Source organism: Tamandua tetradactyla, chromosome 19 (genome assembly GCF_023851605.1).
Source record: "Tamandua tetradactyla isolate mTamTet1 chromosome 19, mTamTet1.pri, whole genome shotgun sequence".
Classification (NCBI taxonomy): domain Eukaryota; kingdom Metazoa; phylum Chordata; class Mammalia; order Pilosa; family Myrmecophagidae; genus Tamandua; species Tamandua tetradactyla.
This window is the reverse complement of record NC_135345.1, coordinates 70,806,009-70,817,203: the sequence shown is the minus strand read 5'-3', so window position 1 is coordinate 70,817,203 and position 11,195 is coordinate 70,806,009. Positions and strand designations below refer to the sequence as shown.

Below are 11,195 nucleotides of genomic sequence, written 5' to 3'. Positions count from 1 at the left end.
TGACATTCCCAGTGTTTGGCCCAAATGCCAGACCGCAGGGCATTCATTTGAGACTTCTGGGCCACAGATAAAACATCAAATGTCCCCACACCATAAAGATCTTCCATGGCCCATATTGCCAGACTAGTGCATTTGGGAGATCTTACTCAAGAGCTTCCCATTGACGTCAAAGAAAATATTTGTTTGGCATGTTCACAGACAATTATACTTTATGTTAGTGTATCTTCATATTTCATTGGATTAGAGTTTTAAAATACACATTCAAATTTCATTATTAGACAAATTGATAAATTTGAAGATTTGAAAATCTTTGCCTCTAGTCAGAAGCATCATTGAGGAGCTGTAGACAAAAAGGAAGCATGTCTTAAATAAGATTTTCAATGGAGAATGACAAGAGTGATTCAAATCAGTTCTATTTTGAAGCAGATGTTATGATCACAGTCACAGCCAATACCAAGAAGTTAAAAAAGGTGATATACCAACTTGCTTCTGGCTGGTTTAGGCATCATTTAAGGAGCAGGTTGCACCCAAACTTTTCTTGACTGCACTGCCTCTTCCATTTCCTACGACTCAGAGAACATGCTCTTGTCTGTCTAACTTGCTCATACAGTTCTAGAGGTACAGACAAATCAACTTGCTGTGGAAGTTTCTTATTAGAACACTGGAGCCATGAAACAGCATCTGTGTTTTGTTTGGCTTTTATGGTTGAAATTGGAATCGTTTAAAGTGGAATTATAGGGCCTTTATTTACTAAATATAATTATGTGGTAGCAGAAATTCCAGATTCTAAGCTTAGTAGATTTCCACTGAGCTTTGATTCATTCTACCTGTGACTGCAACCAACAACTAAAAGCCTGCCCTTAAGTCTTTTATACTTAAAAGAAGAACAGATTCGGAACAGCTTAATCAACAACTTCACGCAATTCGTTAGACTTCATCTTTTGCATTTTTAAGGTGAATAAATTTTGGTCAACTGTAAGAACATTCAGAAACGTCCATTAACCTGCTGCTGCAGAAACAAAATTTGGACCTCCAGCTTCTTAAGACAGGTAACTTGTACATGATTTAGCAATTTTGTCCTTAAAGTGTCCATATTTTAAATAATTCTGAATTCAAAAATTAAAAAAATTAGACAATGAGGAATGGAAAGTTATAGTAAGGATTTTGTTGTTTTAAAAGGGAAATATTTGAGAATTCTTAGGTCCAGATCTCTTATCATGTAGACACAGGGTTAAGTACAAATTTAAAATTGTCTTGAGGTATTCTGCTTTACCAATTTTTGTGATTATAAAGTTAAAAAAATAATTTTAAAGCATATTAGTCTGCACATTCTCAGTATTTCTATTTAATTTCAAGGAAAATTCTTGCATGGTCTACTGCCAGGTTGAGTTTTAAGAAAATCTGCATGTCAGAATATAAGAACCAGATTTAAGCAAGTATGCAGTTTTCAAAGTCTGCTTTTATGAACTTCTTCTTATTCCCCCAAATGTATTTATACATTTGCCTGTATAAATGCTAGGCAAATGCATTTGCATTGATGAGTACTTTGCTTTCCCTTTTCTAAAATATATTGCTTCTATGGCATGTGTTTCATTACAATATGTGTACAATCTTTTTTTATAATTCAATCTGAGAATCATTAGAGTGGTGTGTTCTTCAAATTCATGGAAATTCATTAGTTCTTAAAGGATTTTGAAATGAGGTTTGAGTGATCTTCTTTTATTCACATAAGTCCTTTTATTGTCACTGTAATTAATAAACACTTCTTGGACTCTTATACATCCATTTGTCTTTTGATTTTGGTTTGTTTCCAAAGCCATATTCTTCTTTTTTTGTCTTTCATGTAACTTTTTATTAAAAATAGTTTTTTATACTGGATGTAAGTTTACAGATAGACTTTTAAAAGGCAAAGGCCTCAGGCATACAAATGTGGGCTCTGCTTTAATCCTTTGAGCAAAGATACAAATTAAAGACATTAAAAAAACCTCAGATGTGCCTGAGGTAGTTATTTAGGACAGTAGCTAACGTAGAATCTTCATACTTGTTCTTTCGAGGGATATTTAAGTCTTGTTCTTGTATCATTGTGGGTTAGCATACTCCTATACTATTGAAACGTATTATCCTGTAATTCAAGAAAACATTCACATTTCTCTTTGAAAAAAGGGTTCTGATGATGATGATGATGATGATGATGATGATGATGATGATGAAATATTATTTCAAACTTATGGTAGTTCTTCAGAAAGGAAAATTAAAGGAACTCTTCATAAGATATAAAGATGACTCTTCCTACCGGAACCTAAACTACAGTTATTTAATTAGGAAGTGTCAAGAGTAGATAAGGAAATGTTTCAGGGACCCGGGCCTCTTAGATTTCAAGAATAAGTGTAATAAGAGCTTGGAACAGAAAAGGGACGTAAAACTTCCTTGAAAGAGAATGTGTTTATATGGTATCTTTACTTGCCATATAAGGTGAAAGTTTCTTTTCATATGTACCTTTGATCAGAAAGGTGAAAACAGTGTTCCATTCTGTGGTGCTACCAAAACCATGTTCTAAAAGACCCATATCTGTTCAAAAAGTCCTGCTAAATGAAGGCCTTATTGTGTCTTTAGTTGTTTATTCTAGTAATATGAATGTTTAAATGTTCTATTTGACAACAAATCTAAAAGGCTTAATACGGATTTTAAAATCTGAATATTTTAAGCTAAATAATTCTAATGTCAGATTGTTATATTTAGGTTAATACCTGTGGCCAATCAATATAAGGTCTTTCAATCACCATTAAATAAAAGGTGTCAATATTTTCTCAGAAAATCAACCATTTATTTGACATTTATAACCTAATGTTCTGAAATTACATTTTCATTTTTAATGGAATATTTATTTTTCAGCTCTCAATGTACATAAAGTTACACTAGTAACACTATACTGAGTTCCTAACATAATGTGGATAATATAGTTTTAATTGGAGCTTTTTGATATCAAAATTTCTAAATATACTGAAAGAGGTTTTCATGTGATTAGAAAAAAGTTTATTTATTGGGTCTTATGACTCATTTGGTATTTCATACCATACTTAGATTGTTCGTTGAATCTAAGAGAAACTTCCTCTTCTTGTGTTCCGAAACTAAATACAAATAAGCTTAAGAAAGTGTTAGAAACTGATTTCAAAATTTGATAGGGATAAGCTTTAAAAAGCCTTTCATAAAATTTCAGAATACTTTCAAGGATTTGTGGCAGGCAGAATGTAAGATGGCTCAGTCTTTCATAAGCAAGTAGGCTAGAGGAGGCAGCTATCTTCTTCTCTGAAGAATTGAAGGACAGCTTTATTAAACAGCACAGTGTATACATCTTATCGCATCTCATGTCACTGCTTCCTAAGAATACATTTTTAGAGAGGAGGAAGAATAGAGATAACATTAATCTTTCCTGGAGAAGAGAAATGTATTGCTTGGAGAAAAGTTTTGCTGTGAAGTCTGAAGACTCACATTGCCAAAATAATTTTCTTTGGGCCTGATTCAGCCCTCCATGAATCACTTTGCTATCTACTGCCTGTGAACATGTGGATTTAAGTCTAACGCTAACTCCAGTTTTATCCTCAAGTTAACATAAATGATCAACACTTTAAGCCTTTATAAACACCATTGTTTCTCAAAGGCAATGAATTGTTTACTATCCTCAAAAGAAACTATTGCTAGAAAAATTACAGTACTCCCAGAAGTATAGACGGGCAAGGAAGAAGGAAACAATATAGAAAAATTTTTATAGCAAAGCTTATCCATTTTGGCTAAGAAAACCAAAAGGAATTGGTGCCACCAATTTTAGAGGAAACAAAATTTGTGTTAAAAATGTTAATGAAAGGCTTTTCTGCAAGACAGCATGTGGTTGAGAAGGGATTGTGGGAAGAATTGACCTATGTTCCAGAAATAAAGTTCTGCAACAGATAGAGTGGAAGAACCCACCATAGAATCAAAGAAGCATTTTCAACTCAGAGTAACAGGGGCTGCAGCTGACAAGATGTGCACAGTCATGGTGGGACAGAACTTCATTCTGTCTACTGCTTTTAACAAAGCAACAAATACAAGAAATCATTTATAAATAGAATCTACCATAGAGGTGACTCTTCATTCACTGTTGATTTTCTTTTCCTTATTCTTTTATTTTCTCTTCTCTTTCCCTTTTATTTATCATTTATCATTAGAATCTACCATCATGGTGACTCTTCATTTAATGCTGACTTTATTTTTTTTGTTTGTTTTTTTCCTTTCTCTCACTTTCCCTTTTATTTTTTTAAATATACTTTATTGTTTTAGAGTACTTGGAGATTTACAGAAAAATTACACAGAAGGTAAAGAGTTTCTGTATATTTTCTCCTACTCAGGCAGCTTTCTCTATTAATAAAATTTTGCATTATGTGGTACATATGTTACAGTTGATTAACCAGTAATGTTAGAATTATATTAACTCAAGTTCATAGTTTACATTAGGGTCTTTTATTTTAACCCAGAATATAAAACTCTGAGAAGTACAAGTGTGCTAATGGAAGATAGGAAGTATTTCTTTGTGACCTACAAAATATGGTTCCTTCAAAACTGATGGAGGGGGAGGTGAAGCTAGAAATAGAAAGGAGAGTATGAAAAGAGAGACAACACCACATAAATGAGAATTTTCTGGCTCCAAAATCCAAGAGCTTGAAAAATGCTGTTTGTTTGTATCAGATGCCAGAGCAGGGGCTTATAAATTCACATTTCAATTTTAGTTTTATTAGTGAATGCTTAGAAACGTCTAAACGTCTTTGGTGTTTGGGAATCAGAACCCCTGTCAATTCCTGTGCAAGTTGAATTCATTTGTAGAAGATAATGCTACATTTCTGTAAATCTGCATCATGATATAGAAACTTTAAATACATATTCAGTAATTTAAAATCCCTGCAGAACATCATGTGAAGTAAAGCATTATGCTTATAATAAATTTCAGAAAAGAAAAAAAATTAAAAATAAAAAGTATAAAGAAGTGACATGATATTTTAAGATTAAAATAATGAAAAACATCTTTTAATAAAAATACTATTAGATTGGTTTAAAATCAAAACAGATCATATATATATATTTCAAAGGACTTTAAAATAAGAATGGGTTAAGAAATAGACATTAAAAAGGCAGTAATACAGTGTTTCATAAGATAGTATCGAAAACAATTGAGATAGAAATATCCATTTTTAATAACAAATATTATATTAAATAATAAATACAAAATTTACTATGTTTAGTAATAAAAATAATCAGTCAAAATGTTATGCTTTTAAATAGCATACCTTCAATATAAAAAACTGCATAGATTTTGTATGTTAAAGATACTCAGAGAAATTCCTATTAATATAGCCAACAGATTAACTTTTAAAGGGATTTAGTAGATTTCAAAATATAACGATATTTAATTCATTTGCATGTGTGTGTGTAAATATATACATTGATACTTATAATATCAACAGATAATATAGCTTTCAAAACAGTGATCATTTATTGGCACAAGAAAATCATGATCAAATGCAAATGTGGAAATTGTGAGGTTAGCATTTTTTGGAGATGCAAATTAACATAAAAAATCTAATTGAAAAATTATTTGTAAAAATATAAGATCAGAGAAGCCAAGATGGCAGCTTAGTGAAGTGTGGGATTTAGTTCGTCCTCCAGAACAGCTAACAAATAGCCAGAAACAGTACAGAACAATTGCTGGGGCCACGTCAGTGACCAGACAAACAGCGTACCCCAGTCTGGACCAGCTGGATTGGCTGCGAGCCCCCCCCCAGAACCATGAGTTCCCCAAGCAGTGGTGGCAGACACCCCTTCCCCACAGGCTGCTTCCCAGAGGAGAAAAGAAAGAGGCTTTAACAGCAGCAGGGGCTGAGCCAGACCAAACGGTAATTGTGGAATTAATTAACAAATTCTGAGTACTAAACACAGGCCCCCGCCTCAGCTGAACCTCTAGTAAAAGCTGAGGTTGATGGTTTTTCCCCCAGCACAGAGGGGCCAGGACTGATAGAAAAAGAAAAAGAAAAAAAAAACAAAAAACAGAGGTTTTTTTGGGTCAGACAGCACACAATACTTGAAAGGGTCTGGCCCCTGCAGGAAAGGAGGGGGCACATAGGACCTGGAGGTACACAAAGCAATGTACCAATTTAAGCTCTTGATTGGTAAACCCGAAGAAGTGGGGTCCTTCTCGGAAAGGGATTTTATTTATTTACTTTTTTGTGGCTGTGTTTCTACAGCTTGACTGCTGTTTGGATACAGCTGTAGGATTCTCAGGCTACTGCCCCAGGCATGAGCAGAATTAAGCTTGTTTGTGAGTTTGTCTGGAGGTTGTGCCTACCCCAGGAGAGGGGTGGGGCCCAGCTCAGGTGGATTCCCTCCCTCAAGGAATTCACACCCCAGGGTCAGGAAAACTGGAGGATTAAAGCCAGCCTGCAACTCTCCTCTGTCTTAACCACACCCCCAGCAGGGAGAGGCTGCTGAAGTTAAAGGTATCACATCACCTTATGCTGGTGGGACCCACAGGCAGACAAGCGCCACATACCTGGCAGGATAGGAAAAACACAGAGTCCAGAGGCTTCATAGGAAAGCCAACCTGCTTTCCTCAGGGAAAACTGAGAAAGGTGACTCTTTCCTCCTGAGAGGAGGCCAGTTTAGTCTGGGAAAATCTGGCTGGGGTCTATAATACCTAAGCAGACCCTCCTAAGGGGGGAAAAAAGGCACCATACAGGCAGGGTAAGAAACAAGAAAACAAGAACTGAAAAGTTCTGATCTGTTAAACAAAACCTAAGCTAGAGGTATAGAATAAGCTGAAATGAATGTCAAAGAACAGATAGACCACAAAGTCATCCAGCAAGAAAATCCTAGATAAAAAAAGTGAAAACAATCTCCGGAGTAAAGTAATTAAGGAAATTAAATGCCTAGACATCAGCAAGAAAAATTATTTGTATTACAGAAAAGCACCAAACTGTATTTTCTTTAAACATTTCTATTGGATCAGCAAAGTCTTTATGTATTAATACATAAAATAGAATATAATGAAATTTCTGTAATTTGGCCAAAACTGTGACCTGTGCAAAATTCAAAACCTTAAATGTTTTTATAGTGGATTAAAAAACTAATCTTTAAAATTAAAAAACAAAAACTAGGGGCAACAACCACACAGCACATGGGACGAAAACTTACCTCTTTTAAACCCTCCACTTACACCAACACACACAAAAAATACCAAAGTTGGGAAGGAGCAGTAAGGATGAAGAAAATAGTGACTTCAAAAAACAGAGGGGATAAAATAGAAATCCTAAATATATTCTATAGCATAACTCTTGGAAATGAGCAAAACGCTGTTCACCAGTAGAAACCTTTTCAACCTCGAGTTGAAGTGCATTTCAGTAGAGGAAAGAAAAGAAAGCTCTAAATTATATTTGAATAGAGTCTCCAGTTAGCCAAATGAGCTTGCTTTTTCACCAGAACGGAACAGCAGAATGAGGATGGTCTGTGAATTTTTACTTTACTTACAAGCTGTTTGACTTTGGGTAATGGTAGTAACTTCTCCCAGTCTCATTTTCTTCTTTTGTAAAACAGAGATAAACAAAATCTATCTTTAAAATTGCTATAAAGATAAATTATTATTATTGTCTATTTTTTCTGTCTTTTTCATAGGCTCGATATAAAACTATAAGGCATTTGGTGACAGAAATACAAAATTATTAAAGAAGGATAGAAAGAAAATAAAATAAAAAGCACATATATGAGCACACATACATACAATTATTTTTTAGATGAAGATGCATGTTATTATCCTATTTGTAACGTGTTTCTTTTAGGCTGCTAAACAAGCAAGACCTACTATAAAGTTGAGTTGTTTAAGCCTTCAGGAACTGTGATAATGATCTAATCAATCTCTTCCATTATTGCGGTGGTGCTGAAAGAGCTGTTTTCCAGTTACTAATTAGGCCTTAGGTCCCAAATCAAGAGGAATATAATGAACTCTTTCACCATCAAATATCTTCCTTAATAAAAAGAGCAACATAATGGTCTTTTTTATCCCCTTTGTTTTGGGGCAGGCTATGGAGAAGATGATGAATTCAATTTTGAATATGTCTAATTTGAAGTGCTACAGGATATCCAAGGAAGAGTTTCTGCAGACAGTTTAATATACAGATCTAGACCTCAGGAGCCTAATCTTTTTTTTTTTTCTTTCCTTTTTTTTTCTTCGCGTGGGCAGGCACCAGGAATCGAACCCGGGTCTCTGGCACGGCAGGCAAGAATTCTGCCACTGAGCCACCATTGCACCACCCTGTTCTGTTTTTAAATAAGGATTTGAGTGTAAGAGCTTTCCTAGGCAGATGGTGCAGTATCATCAGAAAAGAGAGTCTGCGATTTGGGGATGTGTGAGATCTAGATGCAAACCAACATGGAGGGATTGAGAAGAGGAAGTAAAAAAATAACCCTGTAAAGGAGTTTCAAGATATGAAGAGGAAAACTAGAAGAAAGTAGTACAACTGAAGGCAAGGGCAAAGAACATTTCAAAGATCAAATGGTCAAGTGATATAAGGAAAGTAGATTCAATTAATCAATTAATTAGATTAACAGGAAAGTATAGCTTTGGGGAGTTGTCAAAACACTGTGACATCCTTCCTGAACTTCTCCACAGAGCAGTTTGGAACTGGCCTGCTCCCCCTTCGTGGGTCCCTGGCTCTGCTTTGCCTGAGAATAGTGATTTAGGAAAGTCGTCTCCAGGGTGACCTCTTCCCATAATTTGCCCTCCATGTAAGTAAATAAAGGATCAAAGAATTACCCTCATCTCTGGGCTCCAGGTATTTGACCTATGAATTAAGCTGTATATGAGGTCTTTTATTCATCTGCCTTGTTTTACAACTGCTTAACTACATGGCTATCTTCAAATTGTAAACTCTATGAGGAAAGAACCATTCTTTGATGGTTTTGTAAATAGCAGAATCAGTGGAGCAGTGAGGGAGAATAATCCATGTCATCAGGATTGAAGAGTAAATAGGAAAAAAAGCAATAGTTGCACCTGGTATATATGATTCCTACGAGCAGTTTGTCCATGAAGGGACAAGGAGACCTAGCATTTTATGTAATGAATGATTGGTGGACACATGACAAGAAAAGTCACAAGCTCATTAAGTTTATAATCTATTTTGCTGCCCTTCAGTGCTACTTTTGATGTTGCCTTATCTCTTGGCACTGTGCAAGTTGCATGATAAGTTACTCAGAATTTCAGATTGTTCTTACTTTCAGGTGGTTAGGAAGGATCTGGATGAAATTTCTTAGCAATTCCAGTTATCCATAGTACTTTTATCTGAGTTATTTGTCCATAAAGCATGTCTATTATGGAGAAATTACATTGTACTTTGAAAGCATGCTATTATCAACCACTCTTTTGTAACAATGGCGATATTGGATAGGCCTACAAACAATTTTCATACTAGACATTTGCTGAGTCTTTATCATGCAGCAATCATGGAACTAAGAATTTCACACATTATCCCATTTAATCCTCATATCAACAATGTTCGTTGAATATCATATCCTATTTTTCTTCTAAATGAGGAAACCAAAGTATCATGGCTAGATTTTCAAAAATATTGTAAAACCAAAATTGGTATTTAAATCCCTAAAGCACTAAGTCACTACTTTTACTTCCTCAGACCACTGTATAATTCAATAAGGAAGTCCATGAATCTACTCAGCATAACATTCCAGGGCTACTTTATTTTCACAAAGTGAAATAAACTTTGCTCTCAATTCTACGTTAATTGTGTAGGATAATTATTTTCACTCATTCTTTTTTTTATGCAAAACCTATTCTTTTGAATAACTGTTATGTACAGTAGGTCTCTATGACAGATATAGTGGTTGGTAATAAGATGAATCAAAAATGGATTCTTTCCTCAAATAGCTTACAGTTTTGAATGAAGGCATCCATGTAATTAAGTAGTTACAAAACAAGGCAGATGAATAAAAGACCTCATACACAGCATAGTACAGAGGTTAAATGCCTGGAGCATTTAATTCTTTGATCCTTTACTTATTTACCTGGAGGGCAAATTATGGGAGGAGGTCACCCTGGAGAGGACGTTCCCAAATCAGTATTCTCAGATACAAAATAGAGCCAGGAACCCACAAAGGAGGAGCAGGCCATTTCCAAAAAGCCCTGTGGGAAGGGTCAGGAATGATGTCAAAAGCCATTTTGATAACTTCCCGAAAGTGCACTTTCCTGTCCTGCTCAGCAGATAGCATACTTCAGCAAACTTTTTCCCACAGCCCTGAAGAGGCCCTGCTTCTTTGAACTTCCATCATCTATGCCCTGGTTAAGAGTGGGGTTGAAACAATGGCCATGGTAGTCTTGACCCCAGTGGGCAAAAACCGTGATTCAGAGCCAGGACTCAGTGATCAAAATTTGCTGATCAAAAGCAATGATCAGTGCTCAGCTGTGCCCATTCTTGGGGAAGATGCCTTCTACATCCATCTCTGTCTGCAGCAGCCAGCTAGAAACCAAAACCAAGGCCATGGCAGTCCCTGCTGAGTAATTTACTCAGTTTGTTATCACAATGTCTCACCCTCTTTGTCCTGCTCTTCCCTGGGTACTGAACAATACTCCCTTGGCCTCTGGAGTCCCAGAACTGTTTTTTTTTTTTTTTTTTTCAGACAGTTTCTGCTTATCTACTAGCTGTTTTTGGAGGAGGAGTAAGCACCCAGTTCTGTACTCAGTCATCTTCCCTGGAAGTTCCAGAATTTATTTATTGATCAAACCAAAAAAGTCATATTGTATTAGTTAGGGTTCTACTAGGAAACAGAATCAGCAGGAGATATCTGTAAATATTATGAGATTTTCATAAGAATTGTCTCATGTGACTGTGGGGATGCAGAAATCCAATCTTCATAGGGCAGGCTGCAAGTCAGGAACTCTGATAAAGGTCCTTGATGAGTTCTCCAGGAGATGCTGGCAGGCTGGGGTCAAGATAGAAATTCTTTCTTCTGACTGCCAAAATCATCATTTCTCCTTCTAAAGCCTTCCAGCGATTGGATGAGACTTCTCTCATTGTTGAAGGTAGTCTCCTCAGTTGATTGTAGATGGAATCATCCTTAGATGCAATTGACTTACTGATAATTTAAGTCCATAAAATGTCCATACAGTA

The 11,195-nt window shown here is 35.6% G+C and overlaps 1 protein-coding gene across 1 annotated transcript in view; it reads left to right on the top strand.

The window, feature by feature from the left end:
- The first annotated feature begins 158 nt into the window (after positions 1–158).
- LOC143663308 (sulfotransferase 1 family member D1) overlaps positions 159–11,195 on the top strand; it is a 49,269-nt gene continuing 38,232 nt past the window's right edge. The window contains exon 1 of the mRNA XM_077137036.1: positions 159–1,049. The gene's annotated coding sequence lies outside the window, so the exon portion shown is untranslated. The remainder of the gene's footprint in view (positions 1,050–11,195) is intronic.